Here is a 13608-nt window from a genome sequence, read left to right as displayed (position 1 = left end):
GATGGGCAAACCAGCTTAGTTATGGGGCAGCAGAGCTTTACTAAATTGGAGTTTGGGAATGGTGAATGGGAGGCCAACATGTTAATTCTGTTCTGATGGTGTTTAATTTTATGCAAGTGATTGACATCAACTGGGAATTCGTTTGTGCCCCTATAAATAGACACCAACAGAAGCTGTAGTTATTGATGTTGAGGTGCATACTTATAATATGTATCTCTGTAAATAAATGCTTATGAAAGTATGTAAAGATTGGCTTCAGTTTTTTCCTTCACCAATTGGCTTTCTGGAATAGAACATGATAGAAGAGAATGGTTATAGGAACATGGTAGCAGAGAAGTTAAAGGTTGGAAGCTAAGAGAAAAAGTTTCACAGTAAACGGCAATCCCAGTAGCCCTTGTGGAAAATGGCAGAAAGCAGGTATAAATTGCAGGGATATGATTACCCTCTGATTATTTTTGTAGCCTGAACCATATGACCAATGGAAGAATGAAGTGGGTATGTGGACATAAGTTAGGTCCTTACCAAAGAGGAAATGAGTTTGGCCTTGGTGTTGTCGCTTCCTACAAGAAGTAAAATCAGGAGTAAAGTATTTTTTTGAGCTGGATGCCTGTCAGTTGGATAGTGATGAAAGTTTGGATCTACTATTAGATTTCTTGGATGAAATTGTTAAATGCTTTTGAGCCGTGGTCAGGCTTTGACAGGTTTCTGAGGACATATGGTTGTTCCATGGAGGAATATATCATGGACTTCAACAGATTGTGTAGAAGAGTGACTATATTTAGTTCAAGGATCCCTGGATTAGTACAGGCTTTTAAATTGCTGGATTGTTCTAAGGGTACAATATGGGCAGGCTGCTGGTTCTAATTGGTGTTGGGTTTTCAGATAGGGAGATGCTGTTGGATCAGATGTCTGCTGCCTTGATAATGTTTCTGGGAAAACTGTTACTTTCTTTGTCTTTGTGAAATATATGAAATGTTTTGCAGTGACACGAGCTCAATGATTTCCCGATTACTAAATGGTCCAGATATTGGACCTAGGTATCAGTACACAGGAAAGATTAAAAACAGAATGAGGATGAAAGCACCTTTAAGGGATCTGGCTATTACAGCAGAAGACAGAATTGGAATAGCAATTTTAAGCAAATAAATCCCGGGAATACCCAAGGAACAGATGCTTCAACTGTGATTTCAAGTATCGTTATGCAATGAACTGCCCAAAGGGAAGAGGCAGGGTCCTTGAAATGACATGTGACCAAAATTCTGAGTTGAGGAAGAACATGAAAATGATGATTGATCCTGTTGTGATGGTGTTGGTTATGAATGTGTCTGTTAAGTCTTCATAGTCTTTTGTATGTTAACAGCAAGTCTTTAACTACTTGTAACTATATACATATATACAGTAAAGCATACAGGCAAGGAGCTATCTCCATGCCTAGGTCTTAACATGCCTCCGCTCAACACAACACTGACCCTAGGTCTGGGTCGTGTGACTTCTTACATCACTCTATCAGTGGTACTGTATACAGTCCCACATTAGCGCTCTGTGTCAGACATTTATGCTACAGATCTGAACAAATTATACTGGTTACCAGGAGTTTTAGTTCTGTGATGAACATGTTAGTCATGTACTTATGTAACTGTGCAGTGCCTTGATAGTGTTCACACTTCAGTATGTTGAACAGATTGGTTAAAAGGCATAACCTTGATTTACTAAGTAATGATCAATGCAAGGTTAAGAAATATAAAGTTTTTTGGTTTGGTGATTATTACACATTGAGGCCACGAGAGAGAGTTGGAATTCCATTTGTAAAATAGCTGGGGTAAGTCAATTTATGAGTACTGATATAATACTTATTGAGATACCTATATTGTTACCTAAACCTTCTATGAAAAGGCATGCACGAAGTTGATATGGAACATGATAAGCAATTAGTTTTGGAAAACCAGGTCTTCTGCGGTTTACCCAGTTAGGACATTGTTATATCCCCTTAACAAAGCTGATGCTTCTCATCAGAGTGACGGACAAATATTAATGGCATCAAGTGATAAAAATCAGAGAGAACTAAAGCAAATTGTCTTAAAGTTAGATAATTTATTCACTCTACTGGGCAAAGGTTAAAATCCTGCTATAGAATGCAGATATGGTTGATGAGTAATTGAGGAGTTTAGTCAGAAGTATGAAATCTGCGTTAAAGTATTAGAGAATGATGCCACATCCTATTGTAAGCTTTCCATTTACGTATGATTTTTGATCCATGGCATTTACCCCCATTCATGGTATGGGAAAAAGGCAAATATTTTCATTCACATTTTGTAGATCTGTTTATCAGATTTACCTGTCTACAGTAATTCCTAATAAGGACAAAAGGGTCATCGATATACAAAATCATGGAGAAACGGATAGGAACTGGACGTGAGACACAGCAATGATTATGACCGATAATGGAACGGAATTTGTCAATGATGAGTTTAGAGACATGTTAAAACATGAACATCATAGTTATGAAAACTGTATGTGAAAATGGTTTTCAGCAATGGACACAAAGGAATCGTAGTGATCGATGAAATGTTGCATTAGCTCATCAAACAAGCTGCAAGCTGACAACCATCCTGGCATGGGCAGTTCATGCAAATAATTCACTCCAGGAGTTTGGAAGATAGAGTCCCTATCAATTGGTCTGTGGATGAAATCTCAAATTGTCTTCTGTGTTGTGCGATTGCCCTCCTGCTTAAAAAGGTACTACAAATTAGTTTTATCTTTCTTGGCACATATTGCTGCTTTACGTGCCAGGAGATGACTTATCTTCGAGGCTGAGGTCTTGGAGGAAATTCTGAGAGTATTGTGGTATCATATAGGACTATCCAATACAGAGTTTTAATTCAGGAGATTTGCTATATTGAAATTGAAGGCCCATAAAGAATAGAAAGGCTCTAGTAAGGTAATAGACTATGATCTGTGATGATAAAACAGTACTTATCAAACATAGCAATCAAGTTGTTAAAACCCATTCTCGCAATTTTTTGGAATTAATTACAAAATCCTGGGTTCTGGGCAGCTGAAAAGTAAATGAGGCACCTTATACCCAAAATGGTCATGTATTTCATGATGAAGGTCCAAGGGCAGAATACAGGAGGTCAAGGGCTGAATAATGGTACTGAGTGATTATGACACACAGGACAGAACTATCACATCCAAAGACCAATTATCCAGAATGTGACTTCACAGTTGATCAATGTTCCAGATGGGCCAAATGACTGAAGAGATATGACAATTGTAGAATGTGCCGGAAAATCTACCAGTAAATTTAAATGTTGATCGAATGTTCAGGATGATGGCCAAGAAAGGAGGCCCATGTCCTTGTAGAATGGGGGTGAAAGAATCTGATAAGAAACTGTAGTATAAGTACTGATGGTGAGTCCGGAGGTCAGAGAATATAAATGTACTAGAGAAAGAACCTTGTATGGTGCAAACAGGTGATCTTGCAACAGCATAAATAAAAGTGTAAGAAGATGCTGTAGCTTGATGAGATTGGACAAATGAGATAAAGACCAAAGACCAATCTCAAAACCGAAGTAGAAGTCCTCATGGTGGTGAGGTTCCGAGAGGTGCCAATAAACTTGAGGATAAACAAGTAAGAGAAAGATAATAAAGGGAATTAGATAATTAGAAAGAATTTAGGTTTTATTCTGAGTTACCAGATTAGGGTCACTTAGGTGGATTTGTACTGAAAATGTCCTTCCAGAAGGATTTAGAAAGCTGAAGCTTGTTGCTTGGGGCTTTGAAGAGCAACTGGGTGATAAAGATTTGAGTGGACTGCTGTAGCTGAAAAAATAATCTTAAATATTTTCAGCTCTTTTAGCTGCATCTTCATCTGAGTGTCGATCATTCAATATAAAAGCCTGCGTTTTTGCAGGGAAAGGCTTTTCAGAAATGTTTCTGAAAATTAGGCATCAAGCTTGTGGGACTTTCAAATATATTGGTTTATATGTTAAACAGAGTATGCCTGGAATAATGCTAAATCAACCATCCTATTTACAGACTCTTACGCTCATCCCAGTTAATTTTACTAGGTCCTCATGGAAAGATGATGTGCCTAAAGAAGACACAAAGCAATTGTGAAGCTTGAATGTTCAGTTGAACTACTTGGGAATTCCGATGAGACCAGATTCTAGTTTTGATGTGTTGGAGTCCAGTAAAACAATGAAACACTCCAAAGTTGAGAACGTTTTAAGGACAAATAAAGCATTAAAAAAAATGTGGAGAAATGTGTACTCGAGTTCTCATTTCCGAGATGACCCAAAGAACATGAAGCTGATCAACTTCAGCAATATTTCATGTTAATCTTGCTGTTGGATATCTTATGCTGCTGGTTTCATAATATTTTGTGTGAAAATGGAAAATGTTCCCACTTCACTTGGGAAGCTGAGAAAATAAAAAGGTTCTTAAATATATTTTGGCTGTTAACACCTAACTGTTGTGGAGCCAGTGAATATGGAATTCTACTTGTCAAGTATTTTGGAAGATTTTGTATGAATCACAATCTTAATGGCACAGAAGAAGGCCATTCGGCGCATCATATCTGCACTGGCTCTCCAAATGAAAATTATGACCTAGTGCCATTGCCCTGCCTTTTCCCCGTACCCTTGCAAATTATTTTCTGTTCAAATAATCATCAAATGTCCTCTTGACCGTCTTAATTGAATGTGCCCCCACTACACTTCCAGGCAGTGTTTTCCAGACCCAAACCACTCGTTGTGTGAAAGGTTTTTTCTCGCACCATACTTGCTTCTTTTGTAAATCCCTTTAAATTCATGCCCTTTTGGTCTTGATCCTTTTTCAAGTGGGAACATCTTCTCCCTATCTACTCTGTTCAGCTCCCTCATGATTTTGAACATCTCTGAGTCTCCTCTCATTCTTCTTCTCTCCAAGTAGAACAGTCTCAACCTCTCCAATCTATCCTCAAAGCTGAAGTTTCTTATCTCTGGGACTATTCTTGTAAACCTCTTCTGCACTCTCTCCAATGTGTTCACATCCTTCCTATAACAGGGTGCCCAGAACTAGGGAATTTCTTATAGGTATCTGTGTTGAGACATTGAATCTTGTTGTTATACTCTTCTTGGTCCATGGTGACTATGGAATTTCTCTTGCCAGCAGTAAGTATATGGATTGAAGTGTGTAAACTAAGGTCATTGAGTGCTGCTTTCTCTGCCTTGTTGATGTTGGATTTGGGGCATTTCGCTGTAGAAAGCCCTTGCAGACCTGTCTACATTTGGTAAATAGGCCGCAGTCTACACATTAGACTTAAGGAGCATCAAACCTGCTTCAAATGCAATGAATGGGACAAGTCAGCTATCCTCAATATTCCAATTGAGGTCTAACGATTACCTTTTATATAAGTTCAACATAACCTCCCTGCTCTTGTTCTCTCTGCCCCTTTTAATAAAGCCAAGGATACTATATGCTTTATTAACTGCTCTCTCCAGCTGTCCTGACAGCTTCAATGATCTATGCACATTTCCACCCAAGTCTTTCTGCTCCTGCACCCCCTTCAAAATTTCATCCCTTATTTTATATCGTCTGACCATCTTGTTCCTACCAAAATGTATCACCTCGCTCTTCTCCACATTGAGCTGAAAATAGTATGGATAGTGTATTCTGTAAATAGTTTGCAGAATATTGACACGCAGTGAGTGTGAGTGAGCAAAAATCATGGGCAGAACTTTTGGCTTGGCATGCGGGCATGTGTCAGAGCTGCTCAAGTGTAAAATAGTGCATGGTGATGTTGGGCGAGCGCCCCAACGTCATCCTGCACTCGTGATATTTTGGTCGGCAGGTCCATGTGAAAGACAGAAGCACCTGCCGACAATTAACGACAGTTAAGCCAATTGAAGTTCCAACTGACTCCAATTTTTTGTGGTCCATCCAACCTTATGGTTGGCGGACGGGTGAACCTGCCAGGTGGACAATGCATTGTTGATGAAACCTCAGCCAGTGGTGGGAAGAGGTTTCTGTTATTAATTTAAAAAAAAAAAATGTTTGGGCAGAATTTTCTTCATCTGTATGTTCAGGTGACTCATCTGATGTGTGGACATTTTTCTGGATTTTTAAATCTTTGTTCATTGCTTTTAAATTCATAAGCTCCCTGAGGCAGCTTTTTCCAAAAAAATCATTCATGGGATGTGGCCTTCGCTGGCTGGGCCAGCATTTATTGTCCATCTCTAGCTCCCTTAAGAAGATGATGGTGAGCTGCCTTTTTGAACCGCTGCAGTCTGTTTGATATAGGTCACCCACAGTGCTGTTCGGAAGGGAGTTCCAGAATTTTGACCCACCAACAGTGAAGGAATGGCAATATATTTCCAAGTCAGGATGGTGAGTGACTTGGGGGGGAACTTGCAGGTGGTGGTGTTCCCATGTACCTGCTGCCCTTGTTCTTTTAGATGGGAGTGGTTGTGGGGTTGGAAGTTGTTGCTGAAGGAGCCTTGGTGAATTCCTGCAGGGCATCTTGTAGTTGGTACACATTGCTGCTCCTGTGCATTGGTGGTGGAGGGAGTGCATGTGGATGTGGTGCCAATCAAGTGGCCTGCATTTTCCTGGATGGTGTCCAGCTTCTTTAGTGTTGTGGGAGCTGCATTCATCCATGTAAGTGGAGAGTATTCCATCACACTCCTGACCTGTGCCTTATAGATGATGGGACAGGCTTTGGGAAGTGAGGAGATGAGTTACTCGTTGCATGATTCCAAGCCTCTGACCTGCTGTTGTAGCCACAGTATTTTTATGGCTAGTCCAGTTCAGTTTCTGGTCAATGGTAACCCCCCAGGATGTTGATAGCGGGGGATTCAGTGATAATAATGCTGAACTTCAGGGGGCTATGGTTGCATTCTCTCTTGTTCATCTTGGAGATGATCATTGCCTGGCACTTGTGTGGCACAAATGTTACTTGCCACTTGTCAGCCCAGGCCTGGATTGTCCAGGTCTTGTTGCATTTGGACATAGACTGCTTCAGTACCTGAGGAGTCGCAAATGGTGCTGAACATTGTGCAATCATCAGTGAACATCCCCACTTCTGACCTTATGATGGAAGGAACTATTGATGAAGCAGCTGAAGATGGTTGGTCCCAGGACACTACTCTGCAGTGATGTCCTGGAGCTGAGATGACTGACCTCCAACAACCACAACTATCTTCCTTTGTGCTAGGTATGACTCCAACGAGTGGAGAGTTTTCCCCTGATGTCCATTGACTCCAGTTTTGCCAGGGCTCCTTGATGCCACACTCTCTCAAATGTGGCCTTGATGTCAAGGGCAATCACTCTCACCCCACCTTGGGAGTTCAGCTCTTTTGTCCATGTTTGAACCAAGGCTGTAATGAGCTCAGGAGCTGAGTGGCCTCGGTGGAACCCAAACGGAGCATCAGTGAGTAGGTTATTGCTAAGCAAGTGCTGCTTGTTAGCACTGTTGATAACCTCTTCCGTTACTTTACTGATGATTGAGAGTAGACTGATGGGATGGTAATTAGCTGGGTTGGATTTGTCCTGATTTTTTTGTACAGGACATACCTGAGCAATATTCCACATAGCTGAGTAGATGCCAGTGTTGTAACTGTATTGAAACAACATGGCTGGAGTGTTGGAAGTTCTGGAGCTCATATCTTCAGCACAGCTCTCTGCCTTCAGGTAGCTTTTCATTCTGCGCTCTCCATGCCCGTGATTACGTCAGTGCCCACAGTTAAGTCAACGTCTGACCCCACCCTGGCAGCGCTGAGCATTTCCGTGCACCTTTCATGCTTGGCTGGCCGTTAATTGGCCAGCCAGTGTGAAATCGCAGTCAGGGGCCGATTGTGGTTGGTGGTCCGTTCCCAGGCCAATAATTGCACGCGCCTGCTGAACTAACGATCCTGCCCTATAAAATGACCTTGCTGGCTTGAAATAAATGCTGGAGGGAAAGGAGATTTCAAATTAAATAAATGATGCAAGTTATCAGCTGTCTGATTGTTTTATAAAAAGAGTTGCATGTATGAAGAAATTGTTCGTGGCCGCAGAGGAGAGGGGAGCCTCAGAATGTAATACTTAGCATAGAAAATGCCTTTTTTTTTACTAAGCTGTCGTTTTGAAATTTTGGTTGCACATGTAAGCATCAAGTTTTACTTAAGAAGAGAGCAGGGTATTTGTTAATTGGATGCGAATTGTATGTAGTGATAGGCATTACCTGGGAGTTGACTTGTGCCCCTACAAATAGAGATTGAAACTGGGATCAGAGGTGCATGCTTGTCATGTTCTTTGTTTGTGGGATGAGTGTTGGTGGAAGACCAGCATTTGTTGCCTCTCCTTAATTGCCTGTAAGAAGGCAGTGGTAAGCAGCTTTCTTGAACTGCTGCAGTCCATGTGGAGTGGGTACACCCACAGTGCTGTTAAGGAGGTTCCAGGATTTTGACCCAGGGACAGGGAAGCAATGGTGATATGCTTCCAAGTCAGGATTGTGTGTGCCTTAGAAAGCAACTTACAGGTGGTGGTGTTAGCATGCTGTCCTTGTTCTTCTAGCTGGTAAAAGTTGCAGGTTTGGAAAGTGCTGTCAAAGGAGCCTTGGTGAGTTGCTGCAGTGCATCTTGTAGATGGTACATATTGCTGCCACTGTGTCAGTGGTGGAGGAAGTGAATGTTTAAGGTGGCGGATGGGGTGCCAATCCAGCAGGTTACTTTGTCCTGGATGGCGTTGAACTGCTTGAGTGTTGTTGGAGCTGCACCCATCCATGAAAATAGAGTACTCTGTCACGTTCCTTACTTGTGCCTTGTAGATGGCAGACAGACTTTGAGGAGTCAGGAGGTGAGTTACTTGCCACAGAATTCCCAGCTTCTAACCAACTCTGGTAGCCACCATATTTATATGGCTGGTTCAGTTCAGTTCTGGTCAATGGTAACCCCAGGATGTTGGTGTGGATCCAGCAGTGGTAATGCTGTTGAATTTCAAGGTGATTTCGTTAGATTCTCTCTTGTTTGAGATGGCCATTGCCTGATCCTTGTGTGGAGCACATGTTAAATACCACTTAGCCCAACCCTGAATGTTGCCCAGGTCCCTCTGTATGCTGGCATATACTGCTTCAGTAATTTAGGTGTTGTGAATGGCACTGAACACTGTAATCATCAGCAAATGTCCCCACTTCTGACCTTATTTTGGTGGCAAGGCCATTGAAGCAGCCGAAGATGATTGGGCCCAGGATATTAGCCTGAGGAACTCCTGTATGGCCTGGGGCTGAAACGATTGGCTTTCAACAACTGCAACCATCTTTCTTTGTGATAGGTATGACTCTAACCTGTGGAGAGTTTTTCCCTGATTCCCAGTGACTCCAATTTTGCCAGGGCTCCTTAATGTCAAATGCTGCCTGGATGTCAAGGACAGTTACACTCAACCTGACCTCTGCAATTCAGCTTTTTTGTCTATATTTGGTCCAAGATTGTTATGAGGCTTGTTGCTGAGTGCCAATGGTGGAACCCAAACTGAACATAGGCGTGCAGGTTATTGCCGAGCAAGTGCTATTTGATAGCATTTTGAACAACCCCTTCCATCACTTCGCTGATGGTCAAGATTGTTGTCTGTAACTCAGTAAATACATGCTTATAAAGGTGTGTAAAGATTGGCTCCTTCAACTGGCTCTCTGGATTAGAATATGAAGGAGAGCATAGGGATAATTGGGTTTGAGAGTGCAGAGGCTGCATATAATGATTTTAATGGTGTTTAGGCAGCAGGTGATGAAGCAGAGCAGTCATTGAGAGAGGAGGCATGGGGTTTGAAACTCCAGCTTGATGTTGAAGCGGTTGCAAACCAAAATGGGCACAACTAGAAATAATCAGTAGTTCTCCACCTCTTTCTTATACCACCTTTCCCATCTCTCTTACTTTCCTTTGTCCTATGACTGCAACTTATTCCTTGCTAGATCCTCTCCTGTTCACTAAGGGAAAATTTGCTTTTACGTTGCTCTCTCCCCACCAACCAGTTATGACCTAAATGGTACAAATGACACACTACCTTCCAACACTGCCCATTTTCCACCAACAGCCTGCTCCGAATCCATCTTTCCTTTCCCTTCAACCACTTGTACTCTGGAGCACTAATATTTGTTCCTGCGACTTGCTTGACTTTTCTCTGTCCTCCCTACTTCTGTATCACTTTCACTGCCAGAAAGTGGCTTGGTGATCATCTCTTCCCAACTGACCGAAAAGGCTTCTGAGATCCCTCCTGTCTGGAGCTCAACAACCACTGCCACAAAGTGCTGGTTTCCCACCAAATTCCCTTTCATGTTTCACATGAAAGGACAAAAAGTGAAAAACTAATGAAGACACAAAACTGCATTTATGTCATCAACTATCCAAAACTGACCTGCATCAGAATGTAAGCAGCAAGTAGATGCTGAGCAATGAAGGAAATTCTAGGAGGGGAAACCAAAGTCATGGTCTTCGAGTGGGTCTGAAGGAGGATGTTAAAGTGTGAAGGGGAGGAAATTCCAGATAATTGTTGGAGGCACATTTACCAATGGTGGGAAGAGTGAAAGGAAGGTTTAAAGGAAGGGTTCAAGTTGGACGTGAGGAGAATTTCTTTTTGCGTGTGTTATTATGTGCAGGTGATGTGGATTTGGTCCGCCTGGCATACAAGGGGAACTTGGCCACGCTATCACAATGGTTTTGCAATTTGTATTTATTACCAAAAGATTTGGGCACTGAATTCAGAAGTAATGAGTCCACCAACACCTGGATTTTGAAAACTAAATTAAAACATTAACAAAAAAGATTTCAAGCACATACGTATGATTACAGTTACTTAATATTATTACAAACCCCAAATTTCCTAATTTAACTGGCTCCCAAATACAACTCCCCCCCCCCCCCCCCCCCCCGCAAGGCATCAGTCCAGAATAGATTTTAAATTTAAATAGCAAGCTAGCAAATTTACCACAGCACCCACTCAACAGTGGAATTCTGAAGGCTTTTCTGCAAGTTTTGTTACTGGACACAGCAGACTTTTGCAAACATGGCTGGAGGCTTCCCCTGGGTTATTTGACACACTCCTTTTAGTTCTTATATAGCCCCACAACATCACTTTCCTTCCTCCTTTATATATGTTTTTCTCTCTCTTTGATCTGTAAATTCCATTGTTCTTTGTGTTTGGAAATATACCTTTCCCATAATATAAAAATCTTTCATGTTGGCAATATGGTCAATATGTTTCAGGAAAAATAAGCTGCTTAACCTTATCCTATTTACCTTGTTAGTTGTAAACATCTTACCATCCCTTTGAAACCTAAACAACTTCACTTATCTAAAAATGCAAATTTCCTTTACACCCTATATGCTCGGACCTCCATCCATGTTTACTCATTAGCATTTCAAATGCCTTTTACCCCTAACTTCTTTTGATAATTTCAAGCCTGCAGCCTGTTTGACTCTAATTTAATTAAATCACACAGAGCCATCTACACTCACACCCATAAACCTATTTTACAATAAACCACAATAGTGTAATAAAAATTATTATAACTTTGTGACAAGTGTCATTAGTCTGTGGAATTCTCTTCGCCAGTGAGTAGCGGAGGTTGGGTCATTCAATATATTCAAGGCTGAATTAGATTGATATTTGATCAACAAAGATGTGAAGGGTTATGGGGGCAGACAGGAAAGTGAAACTGAGGCCAATTGTCAGATCAGCCATGACCTTTTCGAAGGGTGGAGCCGACTCAAGGGACTGTTTGGCCTACTACTCCTACTTTTTGCTTTGTGAAGGGATGATGCATGAGTCAGAACAATGTTGAATTTTGGGACATGGTTGTCGGGCCAGAGCAAGTTACAGATGGGGAGAGGTGAGGGCATTAAGAAACTTAAATATTTGGATGAGAAATGGACATTTGAGATATTGTGGGTCCAGGAGCTGCTGTAGGTCAGTGGAGATAGGGGTGATGAGTAAGTGTGCCTTGGGGTAGGATGGAATGCAGAATTTTGGGTAAGCTGAAGTCCAAGAGTATATGGGAGATATTTGAGGGGCCTGGTAACCTTGATCCCCTGCCAAACCGCACATCCAAATCAAAAGGGTGTGGTTAGGGGAAACGGTGTCTCATAACTCTCACTGATGACTCTAAGTAGTTGATTGTGCACATGAATGGCCATACCCCAGGCTCTTAACTCAGTTGTGCAAAGCTAAGTGAGAGGCCCATCAGCTTTAGCTGGTGTGGTGGAGGGATGTCATCCCTTCTAATGTGCATGGAGACTGGGAACAGGGGAAAGCTGCAGAAGATTCTTACAAGTTAGTAGGACATTGGTTCACAACGTGGAGCCAGCAAGGTGTGTGATACACCCAAAGGCACAGTTATGATGCTTAGTAAGACAATGTGGCCTTCATCTGTGAAGAGTCTGTGCCCTCACACAGAAGCCCACAGTAGGTCATGGAAAGTCAAAGTAGAAGAATAGGACAGACAGGAGTGTCAGGAAGATATAATAATTTTCATAATGTTATTTGGAATTTGTTATAGAGTAATAGTGGGAGTCTGTGTGTGTGTGGGGGGGGTACTTAATTGAATTAGACAGCTGGTCTGAAGGCTTTGATGTAAGAAAAGAAGCTAGGTTTGAAATGCTGAATAAGTAAACATGGTTGAAGTTTTAGAATGAGGTATAAAAGGAACATTTGTATTTTTAGATAAATTAGATTAGTTTGAATTTCAAAGAGGTGATAAAACGTTACACTTAGCCAGAAGAAGCCAAACTCTGTTATTTTTCCCAAAGCTAAAATTGGTACTTCGAAAGATTTTTATTATTACAAAAGTAGAGTTGATAAGACATATTGGGACAATGGGATTTAAATTGAAAAGGGAGAAATCTGTATAAAGGAGGTGAGGTTGTGTGTATGGAAGAAGGCATTTTAAACATCTAACACAAGTGTGAAAAGCCTCAAATTGATGTCTAATAAGGAACCACCTTCTTATTTTGTCCATGGACAGTCTATATATGGCCCAGCCAGAACTGGACAAATTTTTGCACCTTGTTGTTGAATTCGGCAAGATCTGCAACAGTGCAGAGTTCCTCTAGCGATAGGCTTTGCTGGAGATGTTGCATAGTCTGTAAATCAGTTCCACATTCACAAGTTGTTGGGCTGGTTGTATATCCCCATTTGCTTAGTGACACCTTTGAATGACCTACATCAGTCCTAAGTCTGTTAAGTCACTTCCAGATTGCCCAGTTGCATTTAGCTCCTGGGGGAAGGCTTTCCTCCAGTAGAATTTCCATTGTTGGGGGTCGTCCGAGACTGGCGAGCCCATCTTTCCACAAGGCGATGTGAGCTTCAGATGGGTTTGATTGTAATGGAACAACACTGTTCATGAATCTCTTCCTTGACTTTAGGCGGCTGGGTGTATGTGTATGACCATGTAGAGGGTACCTCTCCTCTGATGTTTGACGGAGTCGCTCTTTCTTGCTGGCTACCATTCTTCTTATATCAGGGGGAGCGATACCCGCCAGGATATAAAGGCTGTTGGTGTTTGTTGGTTTTAAACAACCTGTGATAAGTTGGCAGCTTGCATTCAGAACAGCATCCATCTTCTTAGCATGAGTAGATCTTTCCCATGCAGGGCAGGCA

General features: G+C 41.7%; 1 protein-coding gene across 4 annotated transcripts in view; it reads left to right on the top strand.

Annotated features, from left to right (window-relative positions):
- The window catches only part of trappc9 (trafficking protein particle complex subunit 9), a 956085-nt gene that overhangs the window by 131223 nt on the left and 811254 nt on the right, over positions 1–13608 (top strand). The window lies entirely within an intron of this gene.

Source organism: Carcharodon carcharias, chromosome 6 (assembly GCF_017639515.1).
Source record: "Carcharodon carcharias isolate sCarCar2 chromosome 6, sCarCar2.pri, whole genome shotgun sequence".
Lineage (NCBI taxonomy): Eukaryota > Metazoa > Chordata > Chondrichthyes > Lamniformes > Lamnidae > Carcharodon > Carcharodon carcharias.
The sequence above is the reverse complement of the archived record's forward strand: the minus strand, read 5'-3'. Positions and strand labels throughout refer to the sequence as shown.